Source organism: Staurois parvus, unplaced genomic scaffold, assembly GCF_062004578.1.
Source record: "Staurois parvus isolate SC_StPar_1 unplaced genomic scaffold, SC_StPar_1.0 ptg000086l, whole genome shotgun sequence".
NCBI lineage: Eukaryota > Metazoa > Chordata > Amphibia > Anura > Ranidae > Staurois > Staurois parvus.
In genome coordinates this window covers 99,506-113,813 of record NW_028317882.1, presented here as the reverse complement: position 1 = coordinate 113,813, position 14,308 = coordinate 99,506, and the positions used below count along the sequence as shown (strand labels likewise).

General features: G+C 49.0%; 1 protein-coding gene across 1 annotated transcript in view; it reads right to left on the bottom strand.

Moving 5' to 3' along the window:
• The window catches only part of DNAH6 (dynein axonemal heavy chain 6), a gene marked incomplete at its 5' end in the record, with an annotated part of 237,814 nt that overhangs the window by 145,550 nt on the left and 77,956 nt on the right, over window positions 1-14,308 (bottom strand). The gene's annotated exons all lie outside the window — the stretch shown is intronic.

Here is a 14,308-nt window from a genome sequence, read left to right as displayed (position 1 = left end):
CCAACCTGTGGCCCTTGGGCCCCTGCAGACAGTAATCAGTGTTTCCTTTAGCTAGGTTCTTATTCAGGGCGGTAATAGAAAAATATTCTTTGGCCTGCTGAATCAGCCAAAAGCCAAGCCAAAGGTGGCCCTGAGATATCTCCATTCACACCCATCCCTTTCCTCTTTTTAGATATTTTTCCTCTGCTCTTTTATAATTGATCTTGGTTGAGAAACAAATGTGGCACTAGTAATTTTTAAGGGGGCTGACGTGGAAGCATTGATTTGTAAAGGGTCTGTGATAGCAGTGATCTCTTGCAGTCTCATGTGATGTGTCTTCATTTTATGACTGTCTGCTGAAGCACGTGTTCAATATTTAATAACAATAGAACATGTGCAGTCTTTGATAGCTTCCAGTTGCTTTACATTCACTAAATACAACATGGGGCCCTTCAGTGATGTCAGAGGCCACACATCTACACCAAGAAAGTTGCTTTAGATCTTCATCTAGCACAAGAGTAAAAATGTATAGTAATACATAGCAACAGGTCACACATCATGGCCAGATCTAGAAGGGTGCTGGGGTGGGCTATGCCACCCCAGATTTTAGTTGTGCCCCCAAAATCCAACCCCTCTCATCTACCCCAAATGCTCTGCCTGCCCGCTGAACCGTATTGTGCAGACAGCTGCACTTTCCCTTTCCTTTCAGCTTTGTAAATGTGTTGCCCAGCTACATCAACTATCGGGTCAGCAGGAGTTCCAGCAGGCCGGGAGAGGCTGCCTGTACCACTCCTAAGTCCTCTAATTAGCATTGAGATCTTCAATCACTCCCATGGCAGCCGGAGTTGGTGGTCAGGGCTGGGGGTGTGGCTCCCTCCTCCAACAGACACCTTCACTCTGGCTGCTCCAAAGTTGACGATGGGGAAAGGGGAGGAGTGGACATCGGGAGCCTTTATCTCGAGGCATGTGATAAGTGACTGGGCACACTCTCACTATCACACTGTCACTGACAACCCTAACCTCTCACTGTACTGCCACTATACTACCCTAATCTGACACTATGCTGCCATGATTTGTCACTACACTGCCCTAACATGATACTATACTTCCCTAATCTGTTACTATACTACCCTAATCTGTCACTATGTTGCCCTAATCTGACACTATACTGCCCTACTATGATAATATACTGTCCTAATCTAACACTATGTTGCCCTGTTCTGTCACTATACTGCCCTAATATGATACTATGCTGTCCTAATCTGACATTATGATACTCTAATCTGTCGCTACACTGCCCTAATCTGTCTCTATACTGCCCTAATCTGACACTATGCTGCCATAATAAATCACTATACAGCTGTAATCTGACACTATACCCCCCTAATCTGATACTTTACTGCCCTAGCCTGACTCTATACTGCCCTAGCCTGACACTGAACTGATCTCCTCCTCTTCTATCCTCTGTGTGAGGATAGAAGAGGAGGAGCTCTGCTTCCTGTGCCCAGGCTGTGTGCAGTGCAGGGATGGGAGAAGGAGCTCTGCTGAGTGCCCTGCCAGCAGTGACCCCTGTCCTCCGCCCTGGCAAAAGTGACCCCTGTCCTCTGCCCTGCCAACAGTGACCCCTATCCTCTGCCCTGTCAGTTGTGACCCCTGTCCTCCACCCTGCTGACCCCTGTACACTGCCCTACAAACTAATGGCCTCTGTACACTGCCCTACAAACTGTTGACGCTATACTCTGCCCTGCTGACCCCCTGCGCACTGCCCTGCTGACCTCCCATCCTCTGCCCCCTGACATTCTTTATTGCACCCCCACATCAGACAGGCTAGATCTGGCCCTGTAACACATCAATGTTTCCTATATTCTGACAATATTAGAAATGATCTATGTCAATATGAAGCACATGAGCAAAATTATACTTAACAGAACAGTACAAAGAGAAAACAGCTAAATAAACATTAAAGTGGGTCAATAATGCTGTATATTTTGAACTGTTAATGGGACATACTTAGCCATGTCCTAGTTCTATAGTTAGTACAGCTGTGATTCTGATATAGCACATGCATACCTATTTTATATCAAGCAGCTGTTCACAGCTAAGTTCAATATATAGCAGGCTGCTTTGCAATTTCAGAATTCACACAGCATACTAATAATTCTAAATTTGCTACAGAGAAGGGAAGCAATCAATTTTAATAATTCTGACAGTGGAAATGCTATTAATTCATATCTGCTAGAAATAATTAAGTCATAATAACATGCCTGTAGCAGGAATATGTGTATATCATTAAAAGCGAAAAATAGTGCTAGGCCTTTTACAAACAACAACCATTTTGTTTAATATGGCTTCCCGTGGTTCCTTTACACATGTGTTAGTCTACTGCTGGAAAGTCTACTAAACTTCAGAAACCTTACAATGAATTCTTGTTTCTTAAGATGGCTGTAGAGGGATCAAAATTCAGCATGGCCGTTCCCACTTGACAAAATTTGATTTAGATATCAATTTCTGTTGAATGGGACGTTTTGAATGGGGAAATCCATTTGTTTGAATGAATCCCTTTTGTTTTAGATTTTAAATGGATCATCTACAGTGTGTCCAGCCTTAAAAGGCCATACCTTGATAGAAAAATAAAAAAAAAGCCAACTGTACCATGCATGACTGATGTAATGCTTGGAATAAATCAATGATAACCATACATTCTCAATTTATTCTATTATTCACCCATTAGTAAAAGGTGGAAATATAAGCAATAGATAGGAGATAAACAGCTATTGATGCGACTTGCCTGCATTTTTGCATATTCTGTGGGGTCAAATCGCACTGTAGATCAAACCAAAGTAGCACAGGAAACTTTTTCAAAATTACACCATGCCAACTCACTTTGATGAGAATGGGCACCACTGAATATAATGTGATTTTCTTTGTCATGAGATTCAAGTTGCATTAGAAATCACACTTAGGCAGGAATATGGAAAAATTAGAACATAAGGTAGGGGTGCTCAACCTTTTCAAGAGCACAGGCCACTTAAGTTATTTGGTAACTAGTCTTGGGCCACAATGAAATTAAAAGGTTCAGAATTTAAAATTTTTTAATTTGAATAGCATAATGAACATTTTCGTCCTGCTGCCTCTGAATGACAGCAGGAAGGCGAGGAGGATAAGATGACTCAGTGGTTGCAGGAGGAAAATGGTTCCTGTATATGCTGCGCTCGCTGCCTTCCCTATCCAAGTGTAGAACAGAATGTGAGAGGGAGGCAGTATGGGCCCCCTGGAGCATGGGATGGAGTCAACATTGTGACCCCTGATGCTACACCACTGGTTGGGGGGTGGGGTGGTAAAACACATCTCAATTATAGGGATTTCACCACCCCCCAAACAGCAAATGTAAATGAGCCCTAACTCTCCTGAGCCCACTGATGTCCTGGGTGTACCCACACCGTGGGTGCAGCACAGTGCACCTGCGGCTTTCCTGCAGGTTAGCTGCACTTTGTCACAGACTTCCATTATATCTTGAGGGTGTAGTGCACTTTCTGAAAGTGAACCAAAACTCTTGCATTTATTCTGTTGCTAGAAAGGTCCAAGGCGAAGTGCACTTGGTATCACTCCACCTGGGACAGTAGCCAGTGCTACAGAGGAAGCATCAACTTATGCATCTCTCTCCACAGCCACAGTGCAATGCAATCTGATGCTTTGGGGTGATGGGTTGGCAAGCCCAGATCGTGATAAACGAGTTGCCAACCCCAGGCATGTGCTTTCCTGGTTTGAGGTTGAGGGCCACATCAGAGGGCTCCCAGGGCCACAGGTTGAGCACCCCTGACATAAGGTGTGAGATATATTCAAGTATCATCTGATATAAATGATACAGAACTACAAATGAAGAAGTCAGTAACAAATTCTTGCAATAAGAGACAATACATTTTTTCATAAAGGTATAAGGAAAACCAAGATAGCACAAGTCTTTTCATATAGAAAGAGAAATGAGTCTAGTATAGCAATTAAGTGTACAGTGCAGTCAGAACAAATGGACATGATAGTGGCTTCTCAGTTTTGCTATTAGTAGATTTCTGACATTTTTAGTAAATGTTTTTTTATAAATGGAATAAGCAGGGCAGGATTTGGACCAGAATGAAGCAAGCAAGCAATAAAGCAAGGTATTGATCCAGGGGTAATGAATAAGCGTTGTCTTGACTGTGAAATGCGTTTACTTACCAGTCCCTCACTGTATTTCCACTGTCTGTATTGGTTTTATCTTGGTTCAGTAAAGTGGAATGTTTGGAGTGCAGCCAATTGGACGTCCTTTGTTCTCATCTATGCAGCAACATGAGCTGGGATAGCACCTACAGGAGGAGTTGTGCTTGGAGATTGGGAGTCTCTCTACCTTAAGTAGTGGTAAACATATACTGATTCAGGGGTAGTTAGAGAATTCTGAGTGAATGGGTCATTAAGGAAGTTTGAATGCAAAAGAAGAAAGTAGAAAAGGGTTGTAAACAGAAGTAAAGGAAGCCATATATCGTTCTTGCTGAATTGGCCTAAATTTGAGCTGGTGATAGTCCTGTCGGCACCTGTCTGTCACGGTCGCGGTGTCAGACCCCAGACCTTCTCACCAAACTCGTGACCGAAGGACTGGCCGATCCAAACCGCGATGTGACGTGCGTAACAATGCCACAACCAGCTGCAGCCTGCACAACGATTTTCCAGCTAATGGACAACAGATCGATGTGCCGTCAGCCTGAGTGATTGCTACTGGGTCAGGTTAATTACGCAATTAACCCCTTCACACTGCCACCACCTCCTTTTTGTACAGAGAAAGAGGAAACTCGCAATATTCCGATACCACTATAATAATTGAAATAATCGTCTGCATAACCCGGTCATTGACACAGGACGGTTATACAGAGAGTTAAAACAAACAGTAGCATCTCTTTAAAGGCAGGGATTCCTAAATTGCAATTAAGGGCTGTAGAAACAGTTCAACACTTTCAGAAAGAGAGATTTATTACTAAAAGGGTCAAACAGGTGCAATAAAATATTTACAGAGAAGATGTAACTAAGATATATATATATAAATATACAGAGAACCATAGCACAGTAAAGAGATATCAGAGAGAGGTGAAAGGGTTAAAGTACTTGTGACATTCCACCCGCGGGTATATTATTATGCAGACAAGTCTGAGGATTATCTAGATATGAATTATGAAATTATATGTTGCACGGTTCATGAGTTCGATGTTTCGGCTCCCCTGATGGTCCGAGATAATTCGAATGACCCATCAAACTGTTCGTCTGCTCCTAGCCAATCTGACGGAATGTCTGGTTTTTATGTAAGTCTCTCATGTTCCAAGATATGAAACATAGGGGAAAAATTGATCTTTTAAAAATGTTATCTGGTGTGGGCTTCTTGGGAATGCCTTGAACTCCGGGGAAGGCTCCATTATCTTTTTACGAGGCGTGAAATTACACAGGTTCTCAGGGCAGTGGGACTTCAGCTCTCCTGAGGGGGGCTTTGTAGCTCTGGGCTCCCTGCTGCTCTAGCCTGCCAGTGACCCACAACCAGGTGTCACGGTGGTTGAACAGAGAGGAAGGGGGAGGATGAAGGAAAAAGATTTCAGGACGGTTAATCTCTTCGCCAAGATGGAGGTTGAAGCCAAAATGGTTGAACCGCGTCCATCTCTGAAGCGCGCGTTTGCGACACCCCCCCTCAGGTAGTTGCATGGGAGGGAACTACAAGTTCCCAGAGTTTCACCGTGTGTCAACCTGGTACCGCTGCACTGCGGGAGAACCAAGGTCCGTCTGAAAAGGAATCTTTCCTCCCCGGGAACACTGCTGTGCCGACCAAGTGGGTGGTCATGGGTGGGCACCAGTCGGCTGTGGCTATCCGAATACCGTGGCAACTGCCGGGGTGCCCACTTGTTCACAAAACACTTCGGCTCAGGGGTGTCACCTGCTAGCATATTAATATGTAGCTTTTTGTCGAGGTAGAGAAGGAGATTTCCCCCTCCCATCTTCTTCCTCAGGCCTAGGACTACATCTGGCCCAAAGGTAGTGGCGCCTGTGTGCACCGGAACTGGACAGGCGAATTCTAGAACTCGCCTCCCAGTGGTGTCCACAGGTACCTTCATCCAAGATGGACAGTCCTCGTTACCTGCTAGCATCCAGGACACAAGTTCCTCCAGTTTCCTGTCTGCTAGGTCAGTCACAGATCCAGCTGAGCCATGATAGTTGCACCCAGGCGTCTTACCACAGCCAGCTGCACCCTGATGTAACCTGCTTTTTGGCCTGGGAAGCAGACCAGGCCACCACTGCCTCAGTCTCCCCATGCCCAGACCTCTGGGGGTCTCTTTCTACCGGTGGTTCCCAAAGCTGAACCACTGACATGCCCCTCTGACAGTTACCATTCTCGACTGTCAGACTAGGCACGGCCATTTGTTCCTGACTAATGACAGGGGCCCAAGTTGCTCTTCCCAGACAGGGCCGAACACCTCAAGGCCCCTAAAGTGTTCAACTGCACCCAGTTCCACTCCGCATTGCAGGTCATTCCTGACCTCTGGAGAGGTGGTTGGTGCGTTCTTAACCCCAACGAGCTCTCCCGTGGATTCAGGCAAGCCACATGGGGTAGTGAAGGCTGGCTCGTCCTAAGCCTGCTGGGTTAGAGAGGGTGGCCCATACCCCTTGCTCAGGTCCATGACGGTAAAACAGCGGGCACCCTCCGGATGCTCCATCACCTCATGGCTCTCGGGCATGGGGTAGGCCACAACCACAGGGCTGGTGCTCAGTTGTCCAAGATCCTCACAAAGGCTGGTCATCTGATCCTAGTTGAGGACCGCGACTACCGGGGATGCCCAGACCCTAGCGGACCCCTGGATTCCTGACTGCGCCATTTCCTCGGTCTCTTTGGCCCATTCAGCCTGCACCTCCTGGGAGAGGACATTGGCGGAAGGCAGGAGGGAGGCGGACATTTTGCCGTCTAACTCCTGAACCGCACGGTAAGCTCTCCCCGGGTTCTCCTGAATCCAGACACCATCTATCAGAGGCATTGCCAGCAGCTTCGGGACCTGAGTGGAAAGGGGAGGGGATTGAGGCTGAGAGCCACAGCCCCCTCTCTGAGCTCCGGAGACCCCTCGCCTTTAAAGAGACGCTACTGTTTGTTTTAACTCTCTGTATAACCGTCCTGTGTCAATGGCCGGGTTATCCGGACGATTATTTCAATTATTATAGTGGTATAGCGATATTGCGAGTTTCCTCTTTCTCTGTACAAAAAGGAGGTGGTGGCAGTGTGAAGGGGTTAATTGCGTAATTAACCTGAACCAGTAACAATCGCTCAGGCTGATGGCACATCAATCTGTTGTCCATTAGCTGGAAAATCGTTGTGCAGGGTGCAGCTGGGTGTGGCATTGTTATGCACGTCACATTGCGGTTTGGATTGGCCAGTCCTTCGGTCACGTGTTTGGTGAGAAGGTCTGGGGTCTGACACCGCCACCATGACATATTGTTGGCAGCGTACGTGGCATACTTGCATTAAGAGCTTCAGGCAGTGTTAAAAAATTGGCTCTGCACTGAAGGATTGTAACCTTTGTGGAAACAGTCCTTAGAAACAGCGGTGCATATTTTTTATATATATATATATATATAGAGAGAGAGAGAGACATATGGCAACAGCTCCTTCCTTTTTTCTACTTTCTATTCTATCTTTGCTTGCAATCATGCCTGGTGCAGCAGAATACAAGAAAATGAGCAAAAGTAATTTGAGTGCGGAATGTACCTCACGAGGATTGGACGCCGGTCACAAAAATCGTGAAGATTTGATTAGTGATCTAGTGGAGTATGATAGCCGAGCAGATCAGAACTCGGGGGAACTTGAACATGAAAGGGTTCCCGATACTCACATTCCCAGTGGCCCAGAGACAGCCTCGCAGAATGGGCATATAGAGACTGACACTGGAAGATCACCGAGTGGTATTGTCACACCACCGCCTGAGAGGGCCAGCACCGGAAAGCCTGTAACCAGCAGAGACTCTCCTCAGATGCAGGAAGCCCTGAAACGCCTCATGGAGACAGATCTTGAGGCATACCTGCGGTTCCTTGAATGCCAGGCTGACAGAGAAACTGTGGAATGCCAGGCTGAGAGGGAAGCTGATCGTCGGCACGAGCTGGAGATGGTGAGGCTCCAGCCCCAGCAACAGGTGCAGAACCTCGGGTCCCTAGAGCCACTCTGGCCGTGGGCGCCGCCAAGTTTCCAGTGATGGACAAGGATAGTGACATTGACACATACTTACTGTCGGTTGAAAAAACGTGCCGTCAGTACCATGTGCCCCAAACATAATGGGCTCAGTACCTGACACCAGGGTTACGAGGCAAGGCCCTGGACGTGTTTGTTGAATTGCCAGAGGGGCAAGACGATGATTACGAAGTTTTGCCATCATCCAGAAGTACCAGATGACCCCGGAAGTGTACCACAAGCGGTTCAGGTCCATGCAGAAGGGACCTGGGGACACTTACACGGATGTGGTAAGTCACTTATGCACCACATTCTGACAGTGGACTAAGGGACTGAAAGCTGACTCCTATGAGTCTTTGGAAGATCTCATGATACAAGATCAACTTTTGCACATTTGCTCTGCAGACGTCAGACAGCTTGTCTTGGAGAGGCAGCCAGCATCTACTAAAGCTGCAGCCGATCTGGCAGATACCTTCGTCCACACGCGGGTGTCTGACCCTCGCAAAGCTCCTCAAAATGGCTGGAAAGGGGGGAAATCGCCCCTAGCAACCTCTCCTACTTCGGTGAGTCAAGCTTCCCCTCGCCCAACACCTGCAGCGTTTGGAGCCAAGCCATCCCTGCCTGACAACCGCAGATGTTTCGCCTGTGGGAAAGACGGACATCTCAGAACGCAGTGTCCTGAGCAGAAGCAGGCGACATCATCTGGCCAGCCGGCCAGAAACTCTTCTTCTGTGCTGTTTGTTCGCAGGAAGATGCGGGTAACCCGCGCCAACTTGCAGCAAGTCACTGTGGGCAACCGGTCTGTAACTGGTTTCCGGGACACCGGGGCAGAAGTCACCTTGATTCGGCCAGAGCTGATTTAGCCAAAGAACCTCATCCCAGGGAAGTTCCTTACCCTCACAGGAGTTGGGGGGACCCATTCTCGCATACCCTGTGCAAAGGTATTCCTAGATTGGGGTGCAGGAAGGGGGATGCGGGAGGAGGGGGTCTCGGAGGAAATTCCCACACCTGTTTTGTTGGGTGCTGACCTAGGCACTCTTGTTTTATGCCCCTGCCGAGAATACCCGGAAGGGCCCCCTGGAACTCTCTGGACATGCCAAGGTACTGTGGGCAGATATTGGAGTAATGTCTGGGCCACCTGTGGATGGACAGAGGGAGGGGGCTGGGAATGGAGTGTGGCTACAGGATTCTCCATTAGCTGGAGAACGAGAAGAAATCCCCTTGCCTGGGGAGGTAGATGGAGGTTGAAGCCAAAATGGTTGAACCGCGTCCATCTCTGAAGCGCGCGTTTGCGACACCCCCCCTCAGGTAGTTGCATGGGAGGGAACTACAAGTTCCCAGAGGTTCACCGTGTGTCAACCTGGTACCGCTGCACTGCGGGAGAACCAAGGTCCGTCTGAAAAGGAATCTTTCCTCCCCGGGAACACTGCTGTGCCGACCAAGTGGGTGGTCATGGGTGGGCACCAGTCGGCTGTGGCTATCCGAATACTGTGGCAACTGCCGGGGTGCCTACTTGTTCACAAAACACTTCGGCTCAGGGGTGTCACCTGCTAGCATATTAATATGTAGCTTTTTGTCGAGGTAGAGAAGGAGATTTCCCCCTCCCATCTTCTTCCTCAGGCCTAGGACTACATCTGGCCCAAAGGTAGTGGCGCCTGTGTGCACCGGAACTGGACAGGCGAATTCTAGAACTCGCCTCCCAGTGGTGTCCACAGGTACCTTCATCCAAGATGGACAGTCCTCGTTACCTGCTAGCATCCAGGACACAAGTTCCTCCAGTTTCCTGTCTGCTAGGTCAGTCACAGATCCAGCTGAGCCATGATAGTTGCACCCAGGCGTCTTACCACAGCCAGCTGCACCCTGATGTAACCTGCTTTTTGGCCTGGGAAGCAGACCAGGCCACCACTGCCTCAGTCTCCCCATGCCCAGACCTCTGGGGGTCTCTTTCTACCAGTGGTTCCCAAAGCTGAACCACTGACATGCCCCTCTGACAGTTACCATTCTCGACTGTCAGACTAGGCACGGCCATTTGTTCCTGACTAATGACAGGGGCCCAAGTTGCTCTTCCCAGACAGGGCCGAACACCTCAAGGCCCCTAAAGTGTTCAACTGCACCCAGTTCCACTCCGCATTGCAGGTCATTCCTGACCTCTGGAGAGGTGGTTGGTGCGTTCTTAACCCCAACGAGCTCTCCCGTGGATTCAGGCAAGCCACATGGGGTAGTGAAGGCTGGCTCGTCCTAAGCCTGCTGGGTTAGAGAGGGTGGCCCATACCCCTTGCTCAGGTCCATGACGGTAAAACAGCGGGCACCCTCCGGATGCTCTATAACCTCATGGCTCTCGGGCATTGGGTAGGCCACAACCACAGGGCTGGTGCTCAGTTGTCCAAGATCCTCACAAAGGCTGGTCATCTGATCCTAGTTGAGGACCGCGACTACCGGGGATGCCCAGACCCTAGCGGACCCCTGGATTCCTGACTGCGCCATTTCCTCGGTCTCTTTGGCCCATTCAGCCTGCACCTCCTGGGAGAGGACGTTGGCGGAAGGCAGGAGGGAGGCGGACATTTTGCCGTCTAACTCCTGAACCGCACGGTAAGCTCTCCCCGGGTTCTCCTGAATCCAGACACCATCTATCAGAGGCATTGCCAGCAGCTTCGGGACCTGAGTGGAAAGGGGAGGGGATTGAGGCTGAGAGCCACAGCCCCCTCTCTGAGCTCCGGAGACCCCTCGCATTTCCAATCCAGGTGTGCTGTCAATGTCTCGGACTCATGTTTGTTTGCCTGTTGACACACCATGACAGGTCAGCTCAGATGACAGGCTTTCAGGTTTCCAGCCTCCTGTGGATAGGCTATTAGTCCTGTCAGGCCTGTGTTGTGGAGTTCACACCTAGCCCAAGACTGAAATCCCCATATGAATGGCTTTCCAGGGCTGCCTTACTCGTGGAACTACAAGTCCCAGCTAGCTGGCCTCTGATGGTCCTTTGGGAATCGCTTTTCAGTGCTGCCTGATGCATGTAACTACAAGTCCCAGTCGGCTGTCGTGTACCCTTCTTAGCAGGGCAACTCACAGCTAGCTGACCTCTGAAGTTCCTTTGGGAATCGCTTTTCAGTGCTGCCTGATGCGCGGAACTACAAGTCCCAGCCGGCTGTTGTGTACCTTTCTTAGCAGGGCAACTCACAGCTAACTGACCTCTGAAGTTCCTTTGGGAATCGATTTTCAGTGCTGCCTGATGCGTGGAACTACAAGTCCCAGTCGGCTACCTAGTCCTATGCAAGGCCAACGGTTGGGCACTTATCAAGGCACAATCTTTTGAGCCTGGGCAAGGGACAGGCCTATCCATACCCTCTCTTTGCTCAGCCCCCAGAGATTGTACCTCTGCCCCCTTCACAGCACTGTGGGTGACCCCCAACACTGAAAATGCATCATTTGTTTCATTATGAACATCATAATCATCGTTAGCACTACCAACATTCCCATCAACATTACTGACATTATCAATGACATTACTGACATTACCATCAACGTTGCTGACATTATTATCCCCATTGTCATCATCACCATTATCAACAGTCACGTTTATAATATCAATGACACGAGTTCAATACCTCCCCAGGCAAGGGGATTTCTTCTCGTTCTCCAGCTAATGGAGAATCCTGTAGCCACACTCCATTCCCAGCCCCCTCCCTCTGTCCATCCACAGGTGGCCCAGACATTACTCCAATATCTGCCCACAGTACCTTGGCATGTCCAGAGAGTTCCAGGGGGCCCTTCCGGGTATTCTCGGCAGGGGCATAAAACAAGAGTGCCTAGGTCAGCACCCAACAAAACAGGTGTGGGAATTTCCTCCGAGACCCCCTCCTCCCGCATCCCCCTTCCTGCACCCCAATCTAGGAATACCTTTGCACAGGGTATGCGAGAACGGGTCCCCCCAACTCCTGTGAGGGTAAGGAACTTCCCTGGGATGAGGTTCTTTGGCTCAATCAGCTCTGGCCGAATCAAGGTGACTTCTGCCCCGGTGTCCCGGAAACCAGTTACAGACCGGTTGCCCACGGTGACTTGCTGCAAGTTGGCGCGGGTTACCCGCATCTTCCTGCGAACAAACAGCACAGAAGAAGAGTTTCTGGCCGGCTGGCCAGATGATGTCGCCTGCTTCTGCTCAGGACACTGCGTTCTGAGATGTCCGTCTTTCCCACAGGCGAAACATCTGCGGTTGTCAGGCAGGGATGGCTTGGCTCCAAACGCTGCAGGTGTTGGGCGAGGGGAAGCTTGACTCACCGAAGTAGGAGAGGTTGCTAGGGGCGATTTCCCCCCTTTCCAGCCATTTGGAGGAGCTTTGCGAGGGTCAGACACCCGCGTGTGGATGAAGGTATCTGCCAGATCGGCTGCAGCTTTAGTAGATGCTGGCTGCCTCTCCAAGACAAACTGTCTGACGTCTGCAGAGCAAATGTGCAAAAGTTGATCTTGTATCATAAGATCTTCCAAAGACTCATAGGAGTCAGCTTTCAGTCCCTTAGTCCACTGTCAGAATGTGGTGCATAAGCGACTTACCACATCCGTGTAAGTGTCCCCAGGTCCCTTCTGCATGGACCTGAACCGCTTGTGGTACACTTCCGGGGTCATCTGGTACTTCCGGATGATGGCAAAACTTCGTAATCATCGTCTTGCCCCTCTGGCAATTCAACAAACACGTCCAGGGCCTTGCCTCGTAACCCTGGTGTCAGGTACTGAGCCCATTGTGTTTGGGGCACATGGTACTGACGGCACGTTTTTTCAACCGACAGTAAGTATGTGTCAATGTCACTATCCTTGTCCATCACTGGAAACTTGGCGGCGCCCACGGCCAGAGTGGCTCTAGGGACCCGAGGTTCTGCACCTGTTGCTGGGGCTGGAGCCTCACCATCTCCAGCTCGTGCCGACGATCAGCTTCCCTCTCAGCCTGGCGTTCCACAGTTTCTCTGTCAGCCTGGCATTCAAGGAACCGCAGGTATGCCTCAAGATCTGTCTCCATGAGGCGTTTCAGGGCTTTCTGCATCTGAGGAGAGTCTCTGCTGGTTACAGGCTTTCCGGTGCTGGCCCTCTCAGGCGGTGGTGTGACAATACCACTCGGTGATCTTCCAGTGTCAGTCTCTGTATGCCCATCCTGCGAGGCTGTCTCTGGGCCACTGGGAATGTGAGTATCGGGAACCCTTTCATGTTCAAGTTCCCCCGAGTTCTGATCTGCTCGGCTATCATACTCCACTAGATCACTAATCAAATCTTCACGATTTTTGTGACCGGCGTCCAATCCTCGTGAGGTACATTCCGCACTCAAATTACTTTTGCTCATTTTCTTGTATTCTGCTGCACCAGGCATGATTGCAAGCAAAGATAGAATAGAAAGTAGAAAAAAGGAAGGAGCTGTTGCCATATGTCTCTCTCTCTCTATATATATATATATAAAAAAAATATGCACCGCTGTTTCTAATCCTTTAGTGCAGAGCCAATTTTTTAACACTGCCTGAAGCTCTTAATGCAAGTATGCCACGTACGCTGCCAACAATATGTCATGGTGGCGGTGTCAGACCCCAGACCTTCTCACCAAACACGTGACCGAAGGACTGGCCAATCCAAACCGCAATGTGACGTGCATAACAATGCCACACCCAGCTGCACCCTGCACAATGATTTTCCAGCTAATGGACAACAGATTGATGTGCCATCAGCCTGAGCGATTGTTACTGGTTCAGGTTAATTACACAATTAACCCCTTCACACTGCCACCACCTCCTTTTTGTACAGAGAAAGAGGAAACTCGCAATATCGCTATACCACTATAATAATTGAAATAATCGTCCGGATAACCCGGCCATTGACACAGGACGGTTATACAGAGAGTTAAAACAAACAGTAGCGTCTCTTTAAAGGCAGGGATTCCTAAATTGCAATTAAGGGCTGTAGAAACAGTTCAACACTTTCAGAAAGAGAGATTTATTACTAAACGGGTCAAACAGGTGCAATACAATATTTACAGAGAAGATGTAACTAAGATATATATATATAAATATACAGAGAACCATAGCACAGTAAAGAGATATCAGAGAGAGGTGAAAGGGTTAAAGTACTTGCCAAAGTCCT